The sequence below is a fragment of the Apodemus sylvaticus genome, chromosome 18 (assembly GCF_947179515.1).
Source record: "Apodemus sylvaticus chromosome 18, mApoSyl1.1, whole genome shotgun sequence".
NCBI lineage: Eukaryota > Metazoa > Chordata > Mammalia > Rodentia > Muridae > Apodemus > Apodemus sylvaticus.
Window position 1 is genome coordinate 52,852,526 of NC_067489.1, and position 19,557 is coordinate 52,872,082.

Below are 19,557 nucleotides of genomic sequence, written 5' to 3' on the forward strand. Positions count from 1 at the left end.
AATATACATGGAATGCAATCTCTGATAAGTTGATATTTATTAGCCCAGAAGCTCTGAATACCCAAGGCACAAATCGCATAACAAATGACTCCCATAAAGAAGTATGGAGAGGGTCCTGATCCTGGAAAGGATTGATCTAGCATTGGAGGGGAATATAAGGACAGAGTAAAAAGGAGGGAGGTGATTGGAGAATGGATGGAGAGAAGAAGGTTTATGGGACATATGGGGAGGGGGAATCCAGGAAAAGGGAAATCATTTGGAATGTAAACAAAGAATATAGAAAATAAAAATATTAAAAAAAATCATTGTACTTCATTATTATCTCCTATTTGTTCCCTAATGAGAAGCAGAAATGGGTGGATCCATATCAGAGATCATATGACGAAATACTGAGAGAAGAGGAGGAACATAAACCATATTTTATGAAAATACTAATCTATTTTCAATATGTGTAACAGAAGTAAAAAACGGAAAATAAAAACATCCACACTCCTATGTTTTCCAGTCATAACATGAACTTAGTGAGGTTTTTCTTAAAAAGAAAAAAATCCAAAAAACAAAAAACAAAACATAAACATAAAACAAAGCAAAAAAAAAAAAGCATGTCAGGAGACAACTATTAGTTGCTCACAAATTATTTGGAGAGAGGAAAAATATGTAATTAAATTGATTCTGAACCTATATTTCACATGATAAGTTTCCAGTTTCTAATGTGCCATCTGTGAGAAACAGAAACAAAACCAAACAACACACCAGAATATACATTCTAAGACATTTAACATACCAATAGATATGTGGTTATGCTAAAGCATTATACTAACTGCCCAAATATTTTCAAATGACTTTTTGTTTAAATTAGTTGTCTATGGCCTCACCTCATGCTCTCCTGCCACCGCCCCATGGAAATGCTGTGACTACCCACAGTCTTTCACCAGATGAAGCCAGTGTCCAGGCACTGGCTCCTCATCTCACTCAGGCCTATGCCAAAGAAGTAAAATTTGGTGCAGACACTTGAGCCTTATTGCTTCGCAGTGTAGACCTTTTAGCTGATGCTGTAGCCATTACAATGGGGCCAAAGGGAAGAACAGTGATTATTGAACAGAGTTGGGGGAAGTCTGAGGTAACAAAAGATGGGGTCACTGTTGCAAAGTCAAATGACTTAAAGGATAAATACAAAATTATCAGAGCTAATCTTGTTCAGGATGTTGTCAATAACACAAATAAAGAGGCCTCAGATGGCACTACCACTGCCACTGTTCTGGCATGATCTATTGCCAAGGAAGGCTTTGAGAAGATCCCCGAAGGAGATAATCCAGTGGAGATCTGAACTGGGAAGGGGTGGGAGGGAGGACAGGGGAAGAGAAGGGGGCTTACGGGACTTTCGGGGAGTGGGGGGGGGCTAGAAAAGGGGAAATCATTTGAATTGTAAATAAATTATATCGAATAAAAAAAATTAAAAAAAAAAAAAACACAATCTAAACCTGTGACAACCCCTGAAGAAATTGCTCAGGTTGCTACAATTTCTGCAAATGGATAAAAGGCATTGGGATGCAATGAAAAGGGTTGGAAAAAAAGTGTCATAGCGAAGGATGGAGAAAACCTTCACTATTTAAGGAATGAAGTTTGATAGAGGTTATATTTCCCCATATTTTATTAACACATCAAATGCTCAAAAATATGAACTCCCAAACGCTTGGTTTGTTGAGTGAAAAGAACATTTCTAGTGTTCAGTCCATTGTACCTTCTCTTGAAATTGCCAGTGCTCATTGGAGGCCCTTGGTCATAATCACTAAAGATGCTGATGGAGAAGGTCTAAGCACACTGGTTTTGAACAGGTTTTACCCAACCTTTACGTTGGTCTGTAGGTTGTAGCAGTCAAAGCTCCAGGGTTTGGAGTCAATAGGAAGAACCAGCTTAAAGATGTGGCTATTGCTCCTGGTGGTGCAGTGCTTGCAGAAGATGGGCTGAATCTTAATCTTAAGGATGTCAAGATTTCTGTCATGACTTTGGCAAATTGGAGAGGTCATTGTCACTAAAGATAGTGTCATGCGTTTGAAAGAAAAAGGTGACAGAGCTCACATTGACAAACATATTCAAGAAATCACTGATCAGCTAGACATCACAGCTAGTAAATGTGAAAAGTAAAATCTGAAAGAGCAACTCACTAAATTTTCAGATGGAGTAGCTGTGTGGAAGGTTGGAGAGACAAGTGATGTTGAAGTGAATGAGAAGAGAGTTACAGATGCTTCCAATGCTACAAGAGCAGCATTGTTCTAGGAGGAGGCTGTGCTCTGCTTCAGTGCATCCCAGCCTTGGATCTATTAAAGCCTGCTACTGAAGATCAGAAAATAGGTATGGAAATTATTAAAAGAGCACTTTAAATCCCTGCAATGATGATTGCTAAGAATGCAAGAGTTGAAGGATCTTTGATAGCTGAGAAAATTCTGCAGATTTCATCAGAAGTTGGTTATGATGCCATGCTTGGATATTTTGTGAACATGGTGGAAAACATGATCATTGATCCAACAAATGTTGTAAGAACTATCTTACTGGATATTGCTGTGGTGGCCTCCTTGCTAACTACAGCTGAAATTGTAGTGACAGAAATTCCTAAAGAAGAGAAGGTGTCCTTTGCATTACAGAAACTTGGCAATTTTATGAGGTCCCACTTGTCTGTAAGGCAAAGGACACCATCAAAACGACAAATCGGCAACCAACAAATTGGGAAAAGATCTTCACCAACCCTTCATCTGACAGAGGGCTACTATCCAATATATACAAAGAACTCAAGGAGTTAGACTCCAGAAAACCAAATAACCCTATTAAAAATGAGGTACAGAGTTAAACAAATAATTTTCACCTGAAGAACTTCGGATGGCTGAGAAGCATCTTAAAAAAATGCTCAACATCATTAGTCACTAGGGTAATGCAAATCAAAACAACCTTGAGATTTCAACTCACACCAGTCAGAATGGCTAAGATTAAAAACTCAGGAGACAGCAGGGTTGAGGATGTGGAGAAAGAGCAACATTTCTCCACTGCTGGTGGGGTTGCAAGCTGGTACAAGCACTCTGGAAATCAGAGTGGCGGTTCCTCAAAAAACTGGGCACGGCACTTCCAGAGGACCCTGCTATACCACTCCTGGGCATATACCCAGAGGAGTCCCCAGCATGTAATAAGGGTACATACTCCACTATGTTCATAGCAGCCCTATTTATAATAGCCAGAAGCTGGAAAGAACCCAGATGTCCCTCAACAGAGGAATGGATACAAAAATAAAAATGTGGTATATATACACAATGGAGTACTATTCAGTCATTAGAAACAATGAATTCATGAAATTCTTAGACAAATGTATGGAGCTGGAGAACATCATACTAAGTGAGGTAACACAGTCTCAAAAGATCAATCATGGTATGCACTCACTGATAAGTGGATATTAACCTAGAAACTTGGAATGCCCAAGACATAATCCACACATCAAATGAGGTACAAGAAGAACGGAGGAGTGGCCCTGTTTCTGGAAAGGCTCAGTGCAGTAGCATAGGGCAATACCAGAACAAGGAAGTGGGAAGGGGTGATGGGGGAACAGGGGCATGGAAGAGGGCTTATGGGACTTTCATGGAGATGGGAGCTAGGAAAGGGGAAATCATTTGAAATGTAAATAAAAAATATATCGAATAAAAAGAAAAAGAAGTTAAAAAGAAAAAAAAGAAAAGAAGGACCCTGGAATGGGTGCAATGGGTGGAATGGATGGCAGTATGGGATGTGGCATGTTCTAATTCCTAGAATAGTGCTTTTCCCTTATCAATGAACTGTGTCAGGAAGCTCAAGGCAGGTTCCTCACTGATAGGTCACCTGAAGAAAATGACTGAAGAGAAGGCTAGCTGATCACAGTAACCATCAGTTATTGGTTTCCTTCTTGATATTATATAGTAGTTTTCTGCTATCATTATCCATGCCTACAGATAATTTATTTTCTATTTTTGAATAAAGACATTTGTACATTCCTGATACTTGGAGCCATATATCAGGGTCCTGCTTCCAACTTAAATCACTGAGGCATTCCTACTGTTTAGCATCAGGACTGTTGCACTGTGTCACCATATGAGAGTTCAGAAGGAGCCTTTCTGTGAAGGGTAGGAATGATTGTGTACTAAGGACAGAAGTATCCAATTATGTGATAATCTTTGTGTAATAAAATTTGTTAAAAGTTAAAAAATTAATTATTCATTTAAAAAATTAATAATCCATTTTACCTTTAAACAATTGACAAACATTACAATTTACTCATGTTTGAGGCTTAGAATATTTATGAAAATCAGAACTGTATAGTTCTCAAGTTAAAATTGTAAAGCTAAAAATGAAATTAAATGCTTTCAAGGAATTCTTGAGTATAGAGAGTAGGAGTAAATATTGTAGTTAATAAGAGTAAAAGTTTTAATTTGGAAAAGATAAACTAATGCATGAACTGAATGCATGGCAGTATTGCAATTTCATTTGCTTTTGGACAGAGAACTCAAATGAATTTTCCTGCCTCTTGACAGCACTGACACAGACAAGCCCTCTCTGTAGTGATTACAGTTGAGTATTGAGTGACTGGCTAGGAACATTGCTACAATAAAAGTTACTGGTGCTTGAAAATTTAAGAATTAATAGCTAGAGAATTCATTTAAGCTCCTTCATATTAATGGTAGAAAAATCTCTGCTTTCCAGCATTTTTGCCCTTCTAGATGATAAATACTATAGTGTGTTTTAGGAACGCACAGATAAATACTAGATTGATAGAAGAAATTAATATATACCCAAATTTCTAAAAATGACATGGTGAAATTACTCCTGTTTGGTATGTATTTGGTGTTCCTTTTTTTCCCTAAAAGGAACAAGGGAGCAATAAGAATTTATCTAGTTAAAAATAGTCCTGTTTAAATAGAAAAATTCATATCTATAACTTCCTGTGAAGTTATACTTGATTCTTACACTATACTTTCATTTAATTTTAATATCCTCAAAGTTAATATCCCTTAATAATATGGCCCATATGACTTCACATATGGCTTATTACAGAATTTTTCTTATTATCAATGGCTATAATTGACTATTAGTAATACAATATCAACATTTGTCCTTGAAATTCTAAATAAAAACGAACCTTACAAACAATATTTTTGCAGATAAATGAAATTTGTTTATTTCTTCTAATTAAAACCAGAGGTTAAGAAACACAATGCTCAAATCTAAAATGTCAAAGCCTATTCATAATTTTCAAATGTTTTGCCCCTGGTAAATACATTTCTGTTTACGGTTGTTTTCTGATAAGATTAGCATGTAGCATCCAAAGAGAACTTGGCAGATAGGTTATCAAATATGATGCCATGCACTAATCTGTGAAAAAAATGTGTTTCAAGATATGAATTATTTCAATGTGTCAAATATTTTTCTGAGACTTTTTATAACTCTCAACTAATGAAGAAAGATAATGAGGCAAATACCTTTCTTTTTTTCTTTCTTTCTTTCTTCCTTTCTTTCTTTCTTATTAATTGGATTTATTTATTCACTTTACCACCCACTATCAGCTCTTTGTCCTCTCTCAATAACTCTCATGTTAGTTTTAGTTATCCACCACATTCCTCAAAGAAGGGAAACCTCTCTGATTGTCAACACCGAAGCCTCCCACACCTCTAACTTCCCCAGCCTTCCAAACCTTCCAGTTCTTCCACCAACCACACACCCATCCCCAATCCCCCACCACCCCATCCTTCCCCACCCACCACCAAGCACCCCACCACACACACACACACACACACACACACACACATGCACACACGCACACACGCACACACGCACACACGCACACACACACACACACACACACACGCATACACACACACACACACACACACACACACACACTCCACAAATCAAGTTTTTGAGGTATTAGACACATCCTCTTCCACTGAGACCAGGCAGGGATGTCCATTTAGGGGTGTGGGATCCACAGGCAGGCAGGTAGGCAACAGGCTCAGAGGCAGGCCTTGCTCCAGTTGTTTTGGAAACCCACAAGAAGACCAAGCTGCTGATATATATGCAAGGTTGTCTATCTTCTTGAGTTATTTATATATTTTGGATATTAAACTTCTGTTGGATGTCTGTAAGCTTGGAGAAGATGTTTTCCCTGGTGAAGGAATTGAACAAAATGATCCAAGACCTAAAAAATGGAAATAGAACGAATAAAGGAAACCCAAATGGAGGCAAACCTTGAGAGAGAAAACCCTAAAACCATATGAGGAGCTACAGATTCAAGTCTGACCAACAGAATAGAAGAGATAGAAGAGAGAATTTCAGGAATAGAAGATACCAGAGAGGATATCATTGACATATTGGTCAAAGAAAATATGAAAGTGTAAAAAGTTTCATAAGCCAAAACATCCAGGAAATTCAGGACACAGTGAAAAGACCAAATATAAGAATAATAGGCATAGACTGGGCAGTGGTATCACTTGCCTTTAATCCCAGTATTTTGGGAGGCAGAGGCAGGCAGATTTCAGAGTTCAAGGCCAGCTGGATCTACAGAGTAAGTTCCAGGACAGACAGGAATATACAGAGCGACACAGAGTTACACAGAGTAATCCTATCTAGAAATACCACGGAAAAAAAGGAATAATAGGAATAGAAGGCAGTGAAGAGGCCCAGTTCAAAGGACCCAAAAACCTAAAATCATCTTCAATAAAATCAAAGAAGAAAAATTCTCTAACCTAAGGAAAGAGATGGTGATATATGTGTTGAAAGCCTACAGAATACCAAATAGATTGGAGCAGAAAAGAATGTCCTTCTGCCATATAATAATCAAAACGCTAATGCACTGAACAAAGAAAGAACATTAAAAGCTATAAGGTGAAAATGCCAAGTGACATATACAGACAGACAAATGGAAATTACACCAGACCCCTCAACAGAGACACTAAAAGCCATAGGTCTTGAGCAGATTTAATATCTTTATACTATTCCAGCCCTATAGAGGATAGTAGAAGGAAATCTCCAACACATGGAGGTTAACTACACACCAGAAAACACAAGAAATTAATCATCTCATAACAAACCAAAAAGAAAAGACTCACATATCTAATATCACTTCCAACAACAGAAAAAACCCAGAAACTGACAATCATTGATTTTTAATATCTCTCAACATTAATGGACTCAATTCTCCAATAAAAAGACAGACAGAGATACAGGATATAAAGACATGCTCCATCATTTTGCTGCATAACAGAACTAGCTCAGTAACACAGGCAAACACTACCTTAGAGTAATGGGCTGGCAAAAAAGTTTCCCAAGCAAATAATTCCAAGAAACAAGCTTAAGCAGTCATTCTAATATCCAATAAAATATACTTTCAACCAAAACTAATCAAAAGAGTTGGGAAAGGACTCTTTACACTCATCAAAGGAAACCCCATTAAGAAGAAATCTCAGTTCTTTATATCATGCCCAAATGTAAGGGCATCCACATTCATAAAGGAAATTTTACTAAAGCTCAAAACACACTTGAACCTCACCCAATAATAGTGGGAGACCTCAACACCCCATTTTCAGCAATGAACAGCTCATTGAAAAAGGAACTAAACAGAGACACAGTGAAACTAACAGAAGATGAACCAAATGTATTTATCAGACCATTACAGAAAATTTCACTCCAAAATAAAAGAATATACCTTCTTCTTAGCACCTCATGGAACTTTCTCCAAAATTGACCATATAATAAGACACAAAACACGTCTCAACAGACATAAGACAGTTGAAATAATCTCATACATTCTATCACCACAGATTACAACTTGACTTCAATAAAAAAAAAAAACATCAGAAAGCTCACATGTGCATAGAGACTGAACAACTCTCAACCAAGTAATAGAAATATCTGTATGACAAGAACTTCAAGAACCCAAAGAAATAAATTGAAGGAGATATCAAAAGATGGAAAGATCCCTCATGCTCATGGATCCGTTGGATTAACATAGTGAAAATAGTCATTCTACCAAAAGTGGTGCTATCCCAATCAAAATCCCAACACAATTCTTCACATATATGAAAAGAGCAATTCTGAAATTCATATGGATAAATAAAAACCCCAGGATAGCAAAAATTCAGCAATTAAAGAATTTCTGACGGAATCATCATCTCTAACCTCAAGCTGTACTACTGAGCAATAGTGATAAAAACTGCATGGTATTGATACAGAGACATAAAGCCCAATCAATGGAATCTAATAGAATACCCACAAATAAACCCATGTACCTATGGACAGCACTTTTAGAACTGGCAGTATGCATGTAGAAGAATCAAAATTTATCCATATATAACACCTTGCACAAAGCTCAAGCACAAGTGTACTATGGACCTCAACATAAAACTAGATACATGGAATCTAATAGAAGACAAAATGTGATTCATTGACTGAGCAGAAATTCTCAGTAACACCACACCAGTTTCTCCGGCTGTAAAATCAACAAATGATAATTGGGACCTCATAATATTGCAAAGCTTCTGTAAGAAAAGGATGTGCCAATAGGGCAAACGGGCAACCTACAGATTGGGAAAAGACCTTCATTAATGCTACATCTAACAGAGGGCTAATATTCAAAATATATAAAGAGCTCAAGGAGTTAGACTACACAAAACCAAACCACCCAATTAAAGGATGTGGCACAGAGATCAGGATCACAAATGCCATAGAAACACTTAAAAAAATGTTGAACATCCTTAATCATCAGGGAAATGCAAATCTAAAGGAACCTGAAATTCTACCTTACATCAATCAGAATTGCTAAGGTCAAATACTCAAGTGACTGGACATGCTGGTGAGGATATGCAGAAAGAGGAACACTCTTCTATTGCTGATGAAGTGCAAACTAGAACAACCACTCTGAAAAATCAATCAGGAAGTTCCTCACAACTATACCATACCTAGGCATATATCCAAAGATGTTCCGCCATACCACAACGACACCTCTACTACATAAATAGTAGCCTTATTTGTAATAGACAGAAACTGGAAGAAACCCATATGTCTGTCAACAAAGAATGGATACCACAGAAAAAATGTGGTATATTTACACGATGGAGCACTACTCAGCTACTAAAAACATGAAATTTGAAGGTAAGTGGATGAAACTAGTAAATATCATCCTGAGTGAGGTTTTCCCTTTTATATTTTTTGCATTTTCACTAGATAAAAGTGGAATTTACAAAGAAAACACAGAATTTACAAAGTTCTCCAAGAATAGTTCAAAATTCCAAGTTAGAACATTTGCTGCATCTGAAATATCTCAAGAAGAAAGATCTATTTGGAAAGTGATCATATTATTACTTGTTTCATTTTATAGTTTTGTTGTTTAAAGATTTTCATGAGATTCAAGCACTTGAGATTATTAATACCAAAAACTGGACATATCCTAGTGCTAGAATCCCAACAAATAGAACTATGGGGACATAAATGGACTGTATTTTTCCCATAGATGACACTAATTTTTCAAACCCATTTTTTATTTCATTACTCTGTTTTAATTCATAACACTTCTTGTAATACTTTATCAAAACAATACATGTAAATAATTTTCAAGTGAATCAAACCCCTTTTTGCCAACCTTCAAGACACCTTTTCCTTAACATAAAACTTTCCTGAGCTACAGAGATGGTTCTGCAGTTAATAGAAGTAACTGCTCTTGAAATGACAGTTCAGTTCTGAATACCCAGAAGGTAGCTCATAATCATCAAATAATCCTAGAATACTGCTAGAGAATTTGACACCCTCCTCTGACCTCTTCAAATACCAGGCATTTATTGGTATATGTATATGATACATAATGTATATGCTACTTACAGACAGAAGACTCATGAACATAACATAAATAAAAAAAAGAGATAAAAATTTTAGAAACATCTTTACTTCATAACCAACAAACATCCCTGGTTGTTCTCTAGTTTTTACATGTTTCTCTTATGTCTAGATATTTTAATTAATATTCTGTCAAGAATATTTAACCTTAACAGTCATAAGTCAGAATTCTATGAACCAAATATTAGTTGAGAAATTTGCATTTGATAGGATAAAGATGGCATATATATTAAAAACTACAATTATGTTTTATTTTCCTATAAAATTTTAGAAACCAAAATTAACTACACTCATATAGTGGTGGTTTGAAAAAAAATTCTCCCGTAGACTCTATGGAATTATTTAATGTGTGACCTTATTGGAGGAAGTGTGTCACCTGGAGTTGGCTTTCAGTGAGATTCAGAAACTCAAGCAAGGACCAGTGTCACTTTTTCTTCCTGATGTCTGTGGATCTAGATGAAGAACTCTCAGGTACCTCTGGAGCTCCATGTCTGCCTGTGTGTCACCATGTCTTATTCAGGGTTTGTATTCCTGCACAGAATATCACAACTAAGAAGCAAGGTGGGGAGAAGAGGGTTTATTCTGCTTACACTTCTACATTGCTGTTCATCACCAAAGAAAGTCAGGACATAAACTCAAACAGGACAGGATCTTGGAGGCAGGAGATGATGCAGAAGCCATGGATAGGTATTTCATACTGGCTTGCATCCCCTGGCATACTCAGCTTGTTTTTTTATAAAACCCAAGACTACCAGCCCAGGAATGGCACCACCCACAATGGGCCCTTCCAACTTGATCGCTAATTGAGAAAAAAATGCCTTACAGCTGGATCTCATGGAGGCATTTTCTCAAGGAAGGCATCTTTCTCTATGCTAACTCTAGCTTGTGTCAAGTTGACATACAAAATCATCCAGTACACACCACAATGACAATAGACTAAACTTCTAAGCCTGTAAGCAAGCCCCAAATAAGTATTTTGCTTTATAAGCGTTGCTATGGTCATGGCGTCTCTTCAGAGCAATAGAAACCTTAACTAAAATAAGTATCTACAAAATAATAATCTAATTATATATATTACATGTGTACACTTTTCCCTTGTACCCATCATGCAATGGTATTTAACAGTTTATGTCTAGTTTATTTTCTGAGCACTATTCTTTTTCAATTGTATACACTGCTATTTTATACAATGACATAGTGTCTTAGTGGATTTAGCTTTTCAATTCCATACAATCTGAATGAATACTATGCTCCATTTTGTTTTTGTTCATTAAAGATATATACATTGGTTGTATCCTTAAAATGCAAAGACCACCTTTGTGTTTTACATACTAGAAAAATTATCATAAAATTGTTATCAAAGTCAGGGAGACTACTGAAATTCTAAGTTGAACTGAATTCAAATGTTTTTTTTCAGCAATCTGATAATTATAGAAAAGTTTTCCCTAATGTTCTTGCATGTGGTTTTAGAAAAGCTACTGAAAGTAATGCAAATTATCAAAGCTTTCCTTCCAAATAGGTGAATGAATTTCAAGGTTACTTGTGATGATATTTCACTATTAATTTAAGATGTCATAGGAGAATGTATACAAGTAATACTGGAAAGTAGGTACAGGGGAAAGAATGAGCCATGACCTTGGACACTTTTTTACTCCCATACTCAGGAGCTTCCTGATAGATTGCAAAACCCCTTTAGTGTTCCCAGCATGTTCCTAAACCAAACTTTACATTTCTTAATCGTTAATATTAACCAACTGAGGCAAACACTTCACTATGTATAGGAGCTACAAACTGTATCTTTTCTTTCTTTTTTTCCGCAATGCCTGTGATTGAGAAATAAAGAACATAACACACAAGAAGTAGCATGGAGTAATTCTAAAACTCTTATATGCCCAACTTAAGCCAGTGAAGAAGTCAATAAGTGAAAATTATAGGAGAAAAAAGTTTATGCTTGTTATTACAAAATTAGCAAATTGATGTATTTGGACACAGATAAAGGAAAGAGTGAATAATTGGAAAGAAAAGTGAAGAAACCACAACATAATTTTACAAAACTTTAAATATTCAGAGTAATAGAAACTTTTCAGATGCACAAAACAAAGAGAGCATGAAATTACTTCTAGGTCTTAATTGCACAGCTGTGACATAAATACTGTTAAAGTCAGGTAACTACTGGTCTTAGTGGCACACATGTCTTTGATCCTAACATTCCAGGGAGAGAGGCTGATTGATCTCTGCAAATTCATTGCCAGTCTAGACGATACAGTGAGGTCTACAACAGCCTATATTACATAATGAGGCCATTCCTCTTAAAAATTTTAGGAAATCGTGTTGCAATATAAGAAGAATTTAATGTACATTTCAGAAATAAAAAAAAAAATCCTAGCATCTAACAAGTGGAGCAAAGAAAAAAAGGAAGAAAACAAAAATGAATAAGTTGAAATAGCAAATGAATTTTAAAAGCTTTGTACATAAACAAATGTAATAGAACACAAAAGCAGGAGATGTCTCTCTGTGTATGTGTGTTTGTACTTGGAAGCTGGCTTAGTCAGGATTTCTATTTCTGCACAAACATCATGACCAAGAAGCAAGTTGGGGAAGAAAGGGTTTATTCCACTTACACTTCCAAACAGCTGTTCATCACCAAAGGAATTCAGGACAGGAACTCAGGCAGGTCAGGAGCTGATGCAGAAGCCATGGAGGGATGTTACTTACTAACTTGCTTGCTCTGGCTTGCTCATCCTGCTCTCTTATATAATCCAAGATTACCAACCCAGAGATGGTACAACCCACAAGGGGTCCTCCCCACTTGATCACTAATTGAGAAAATGCTCCACAGCTATATCTCATGGAGGCATTTCCCCAACTGAAGCTCCTTTCTCTGAGATAACTCCAGCCTGTGTCAAGTTGACACACAAAACCAGCCAGTACAATTGACCCCTTGTCAACCTGACACACAAACACATCACTATTAAGCCTCAACCCTTACTTTCTTATTCATCCCCAAGAGCTAAATAACGTTAAAAGTCCCACAGTCTTTAAATAATAAATGTTCAATCCTTTTAAAATATCCTAAATCTTTTAAAATTCAAAATCTTTTAAAAATTCAAACTCTCGTAACTGTGGGCTCCACTAAAATACTTTCTTCCATCAAGAGGGAAAAAATATCAGGAGACTGTCACAATCAAAAGCAAAACTCAAACTCCAATGGTTCAATGTCTAGGATCCAACTCATGATCTTCTGGACTCCTCCAAGGGCTTGGGTCACGTCTCCAGCTCTGCCCTTTGTAGAACATACCTGGTCTTCTAGGCTCCAGCTGCCTGTTCTCCACTGTTGCTGCTGTTCTTAGTTGTCATCACATGCCACTGGCAACTCCAAAACATTGCTGTCTTCCACTGTAATTAGGCTTCACCAATAGCCTATCATAGATTTTTTTTCATGGTGCCAAGCCTTGACTCCAATGCATGACCCCTTCAGTCCTGGGCCATCAATTGCAACTGAGGTTGCACCTTCACCAATGGCCTTCTGTGGCCTCTCTCAGTAACAAGCCTCAGCTGCTCTTTATGACCCCTTCATGCCTTCAAAATCAGTACCACGTGGGTGACTCGTACACAGTACTAAGTCGAGCCACAGCACAAAATACAACAGTGGCTATCTCTGTAACATAGCCTGTTGGTTTAAGGGCATTAGAAGCCCAAAATAACCAGGAGCAAGTCCAAGCTTCCAGTTCAATGGAATGTTTGTTGTGGCTCCTGAAAGGAGCTCTCTCCCCTCTGGAACCAAATCTTCTAAGCCCGCAGAACCTAAAGTTGTAGGTACAGGAAGCAAAAATTTTCCTAGAGGATCACTAGGAGTGATAATGAGTGGAACTATTCCCTTTTCCACCCCCTGATTCCTGGACCCATGGATCCTGGCTATGGAAAAACTGTACCATATATTGGATGCTGATTCAAAGCATATACTGCCTTCTGAAGTACTCTGCCCCAGCCCTCCATGCTGTTTCCACCTAATTGGCACTGTAATTGTGTCTTCAAAAGGCGGTCCCATCTTTCTGTCAGACCAGCTGCTTCAGGATGATGGGGAACATGGTAAGACCAGTGAATTCCATGATCCATGATCATGGGCCCACTGTCGCACTTCTCTGGATGTAAAATGATAAGAGTCTTTAATCTTCCCTCTGAAATTTCACAAGCCAGGCCTCCATCTTCAATGCTGTTCTCAACATTATATTTCAAGCTCCTACACAACATCCCACAGAGCTCTTAACACTAAATGGATCATCTATCCTGTACTGGCTAGTTTTGTATGTCAACTTGACACAGGCTGGAGTTATCACAGAGAAAGGAGCGTCAGTTGGGGAAGTGCCTCCATGAGAACCAGCTGTGGGGCAATTTCTCAATTAGTGATCAGGTGGGGAGGGCCCCTTGTGGGTGGCATCATCCCTGGGCTGGTGCTCTTGGGTTCTATAAGAGAGCAGGCTGAGCAAGCCAGAGGAAGCAAGCCAGTAAGAAACATCCCTCCATGGCCTCTGCATCAGCTCCTGCTTCCTGACCTGTTTGAGTTCCAGTCCTGACTTCCTTTAGTGATGAACTGCAATGTGGAAGTGTAAGCTCAATAAACCCGTTCCTCCCCAACTTGCTTCTTAGTCATGATGTTTGTGTAGGAATAGAAACTCTGACTAAGACATAGCCCAAAGTTCCAAAGTCCTTTCCCAGTCTTCCCCCAAACATGGCCATGTTGTCACAGGAATACCCCACTATTCTGGTACCAATTTGTCTTAGTCAGGGTTTCTATTCCTGCACACACATCATGACCAAGGAGCAAGTTGGAGAGGAAAGGGTTTATTCAGATTACACTTCCACACAGCTGTTCATCACCAAAAAAATTCAGGACTGGAACTCAAGCAGGACAGGAGCTGATGCAGAGACCATGGAGGGATGTTACTTACTAGCTTGCTTGCTCTGGCTTGCTCATCCTGCTCTCTTATATAATCCAAGACTACCAGCCCAGGGATGGTACCACCCAAAAGGAGCCCTCCTCCTTTGATCACTAATTGAGAAAATGCCCCACAGCTGGGTCTCATAGAGGCATTTCCCCAACTGAAGGTCCTTTCTCTGTGATAACTCCAGCCTATCAAGTTGACACACAAAACCAGCCAGTAAAGAAGCATATAGCAAAACTACAGAGTGTATTTTGATTGTTAGATACATAGCAAACATTTCTATTCAGAACCACTAGATGACAACATCTGATAGCTCTCTGAAAAAGACTATGTCTCTGCGCAATACATCCCAGTCAAATAGCTTTCATTCTCTACAAGAATGTGGACCTGGGTTTGGCTGTTGGTTGCCTCACTCACTTGGAAACTTGCCAACACCTTCCAGTATGAAAGATAATACTGAGAAGGAGGGTGTCATTTCAGATGTAGCTCAGGTCTTCAGCGTCTTGCGTGTGAAGTATGTGGTGTCTTAAGAAATATCTTCCTTTGACATCTGAGAAGTAACCAAGGGCAGAAATGATAGCCTATGCTGCCTAGGGAGTCTCTTTCATGACCAGGAAATTGAATGGGGGTTTATCATGCTTTATACTGTGTTTTTGCTAGCCTGTTGCTCTTGTGGGTAACATATTGTATCCCCCATCTGGGACAATCTTCTTTGATCTCTATATGTATATATCCACAGATTTTAGGTATTACATACAACTTAAGTAAATTAATCTAATTCTATACTGCTTTATAGACCAACTTGGTGTTATTTTAATTTCCTCCCTCCATCTCTTTTGTATTCTCCACCCATGCCCATTTTATCTTTTTCCCTCTTTCAAATCACTAATATCCATTTATTTTATTTTCCTCCATAGTAGTTCTCCTCACTCTATGATTATCCCACTCAATCAGTGAAAGTATCTGACTAACATAGCAAATGCTGAAAATGAGGTTGAATTGTTTTTTTTTAATTTTTACTGAAATTTAGTACATTTAAAATATTCATTTATACAGTTCAAAAATAAAGTATTAATACTGAATACAAGGAACTAATACACTGAAGTAAGTAAATTAAAATTCAAGAATGTGTCACACATTAAATAGGAGGAAAAATATTGTATAATATTTATTGGAAGCTTAGGGCCTGTGTTTCCTGTGGGAAAGAATCATAGCCACTTGTATAGAACTGAGATACATGTTGTAGGAAGACAATTCTAGAACTTTAAAGAGGGGCTAAAAGGAGAGGCTTTATTCTTCAGTTCGTCATGTTATGTCTCTAAAAAATATTTATTAAACATATGCATGTCACAAATGATCTATTAAAATAACTATGAAGAGGCATAATATACAATCCAATAATCCACCTCCTGATAAGCTATTCAATAACCTAATTTTATGTGAAAGCATGATAAGAATTATTCAGGGATAATTAAATCTTACATATCCATTTCTAGATATGCAATTGTTAGGAGAATCTAGCTATATTTATTGTATATATATATATATGTTGCTTTTTATTGAACATAGATTCTTCTCTCATGTAATACACCTCAAAAACAGTTTTCCCTCCCTATACTTCCAGGAGACCTGTGTCTCCCCTCTTCTCCAGATATTCTCCTCTTCCTTTTACTGGATTTAGGGACTATAATTTATTTCTTTATTAGAGTTTGGAAAAATAAGCTGAGTAATTCAGTAAATGGGGAATCAGAATATAGACATAATTAAGGATCAATGATTAATGAATTTGCCAAAACATGGAGATGAAAATAGCAATCTCTCAAGAAGAACAGTGAACATCTACTTTTAATTCATAGTATCATTGCAAAACTATGCACACATAAAAACTATTATATTCTCTAAGAAGTTATGGCCTCTGGAATTACTAAATATCAAATATATTTTTCTGGTTAATTTTTTTCCTTTTACTTCTGACAGATTACTAGCATTCAGATTTCATCTCAGCTGTACTAAATAATCAATAAATTATCCTATTGTAACAAACATAACAAAATATACTATAGTATTAGTTCAATAGATATGTTATAGGCAGAAACATAAATAACAAGTTCTCAAACCATCATTTTGCTGAGTCAGATGTATTCAAAAACATTTTTCTAGCAATACAACATTCATTGCTGGGCTTCTGGGGATGGTATATAAAGAGAGACTACCTTTTCCTATGTTTGAGCATTTTATTGAGAAATCAAGAAAATCATCTTGTTCTAGTTGTATGGATTATTTTCAGCTGAAGTTCTTTGTCATCTTTACAAAAATGGCAAATAAAAGGCAAGTTGAAGTATGTTAATATCTATTCAATAACTGCTATGCCAAAAAAATCCTTGCTTTTGTAACTTGAACTATTATTACATTTGGATAACCAGCAATCTCAATTAAATTAGGCCCCTGAGATGTCTTATACACTGGACCACCAACCAAGCAGCATACACAAGCTGATATGAGGCCCCCAATACTACAGAGGACTGCCAGATTTGGGCTCAGTAAGCAAAGATGCACCTAATCTTCAAGAGACTGGAAACCCCAGGGAGTGGAGAGGTCTGGTGGGGAGGGGAGTAAGGAGGGTGGGGACATCCTCATGGAGATGAAGGCAGGGAGAAGGAGGTTTTGGATGTGGAACAGTCATAAGGTGGAAAGGGGATAAAATGTGGAGTTTAAAATAAAAATTAAATGAGATAAAAATGAATAAAATAAAATCAATCTTACAATAAAGAAAAAAATTGAATAATGATAGTCTGTACAAACAATATCAAGGTTGATGTTTTTACTTAGATTTCTTTATATTTATAAAAAGCTTAGAAAAAAGACTTAGAGTGAAGAATAAAGCTCAGATAATATACAGTGTAGGAGTGTTAAAAATAAATATTTATAACTTCATCCTTAACCCTTAGCATGAAATATACAGATGAAGGGATTCAACTGTGTGTTTTAGAATTTTACAGATTTCACATTTTTTTTAAAAAAAATTTTTTACCTAAGCTGCTAATTCTCAACCATATTTCCTAGGTAATCTCATTAGTTAGTCATTTTGATATAGCTGTGTATGGTCTTACTATATCAAAATAGATCTTTTATGTCAAGTGTTTAAGAACATTTCATAGATTCATTTAGTATGTTTTTGCCTCAAAGACTCTGTCTAAATGTATGCTCTAATATTCCATCATACTAGAATATTCATTGACTGACTCTGGTTTGTACCAGGAACATATCTTTTCTGATATATACAAGTATATATGATACACACACACACACACACACACACACACACTCTCTCTCACACACACACACATATGTATATGTGTGTGTGTGTGTATTCATTCATTTCATAAGTTCTATGACTCTAGAGAGCCTTGACTAATAGAGTAATATAGGTATTTCTTGGGGAGTTTACAGTCTCATGGATTGTAAACTTGCATGCAGTTTTTAATATATCAAATGACGTTGGGGAGCCAGTAACACTGTTCAGTCCTCTTCTCATTCTGACTTCTCTATGGTTACTCTTCCATTCCCTTCTCCCTGCTTCCTTGATCTACAGAAACTGAAGTCTCCAAGCACCACAGGGCCCAGACCGCGTACTGAACCATGCCGGCTAGCCATGGTACCTGAGTCATGGCTGTCTTCTGGTCAAAGACAATGGACTTTGGTTGACTACAGAGGCCAAAAGAATGTTGGACAGTCTCATGCTCCATGCCTACTACTCTTGTCTACCCAGTTTCTGATTGACAGAAGCCTGGAAAGTCAAGAAGCCTAGGCAAGAACTGTAGGAAATTTAGATTCAATGGCTTAACAAGGGAGTTTGAATAATTTATGGATGTTGACTGAGTCTTTGCTGAATTGAATAGGATTTAGAAACCAGGTTCTTTCCCCACTGCTCTTCAACCAGAGAGACATTCTTTGGAAATATCCCCAGATTAATTCCTAGCACTGCCTAAGAGGCAGTGTTATGAACATTAGTTAAAACAATATAGTTGTCTCATTGCCAGAAATGGAGAGAATAAGTGCAATGTCTACTATCGGAAGGAAAAGCATCTAATTGTTGTTAAATAGTCTCTTCCAGATCGCAATCTTTTCAAGAAGTCTACATAACACCTTGATTGCATTCACCATCTTCAGTAAATATTTTTTGAATTCTCCTCTTTTGTTTAACACTTTCTGAAAGAAAAAGGGTATAATCAAGTATATAAGTAATGCTTCTACATGTAGACATCTTCTAAATTCAAGATGAGAAATACACAAAGTCACAGACAAACTAAAAGTCTACTTACGTGTTTAATTATTTTCAATGAATCTTAACAGGCTCATATCTCCTTTAAGACAGAATGTCACAATCTTTTTCTGTGGACTCATGACCACAATATCCACATTGATCTGGGCACTCTAAATATAATGATTAATTTAGAAAATGCCTCACAGGCTTACCTACAGGGCAGCCTGTATAGGTTGTATCAAATTAACAAGAAATCCAGCCAGAACAATTGTACTGAATATTGCAAGCATTTGTACTAAATATTATTAGAAACAAAATACTCTTTTCTAGTTATATTTTAATTTTTTATTTAGATAGTATATTTTGAGTTAGAAGGAATGTTAAAGGACAGATTCAACACTATTTTAATTAGCTTCAATTTAGATAGTATGCTATTAAGGAAATATAACCATT

The 19,557-nt window shown here is 36.9% G+C and overlaps 1 pseudogene; it reads left to right on the plus strand.

Moving 5' to 3' along the window:
• The first annotated feature begins 905 nt into the window (after positions 1-905).
• Positions 906-3,782, plus strand: LOC127668823 (60 kDa heat shock protein, mitochondrial-like; annotated as a pseudogene).
• The last annotated feature ends 15,775 nt before the right edge of the window (positions 3,783-19,557 follow it).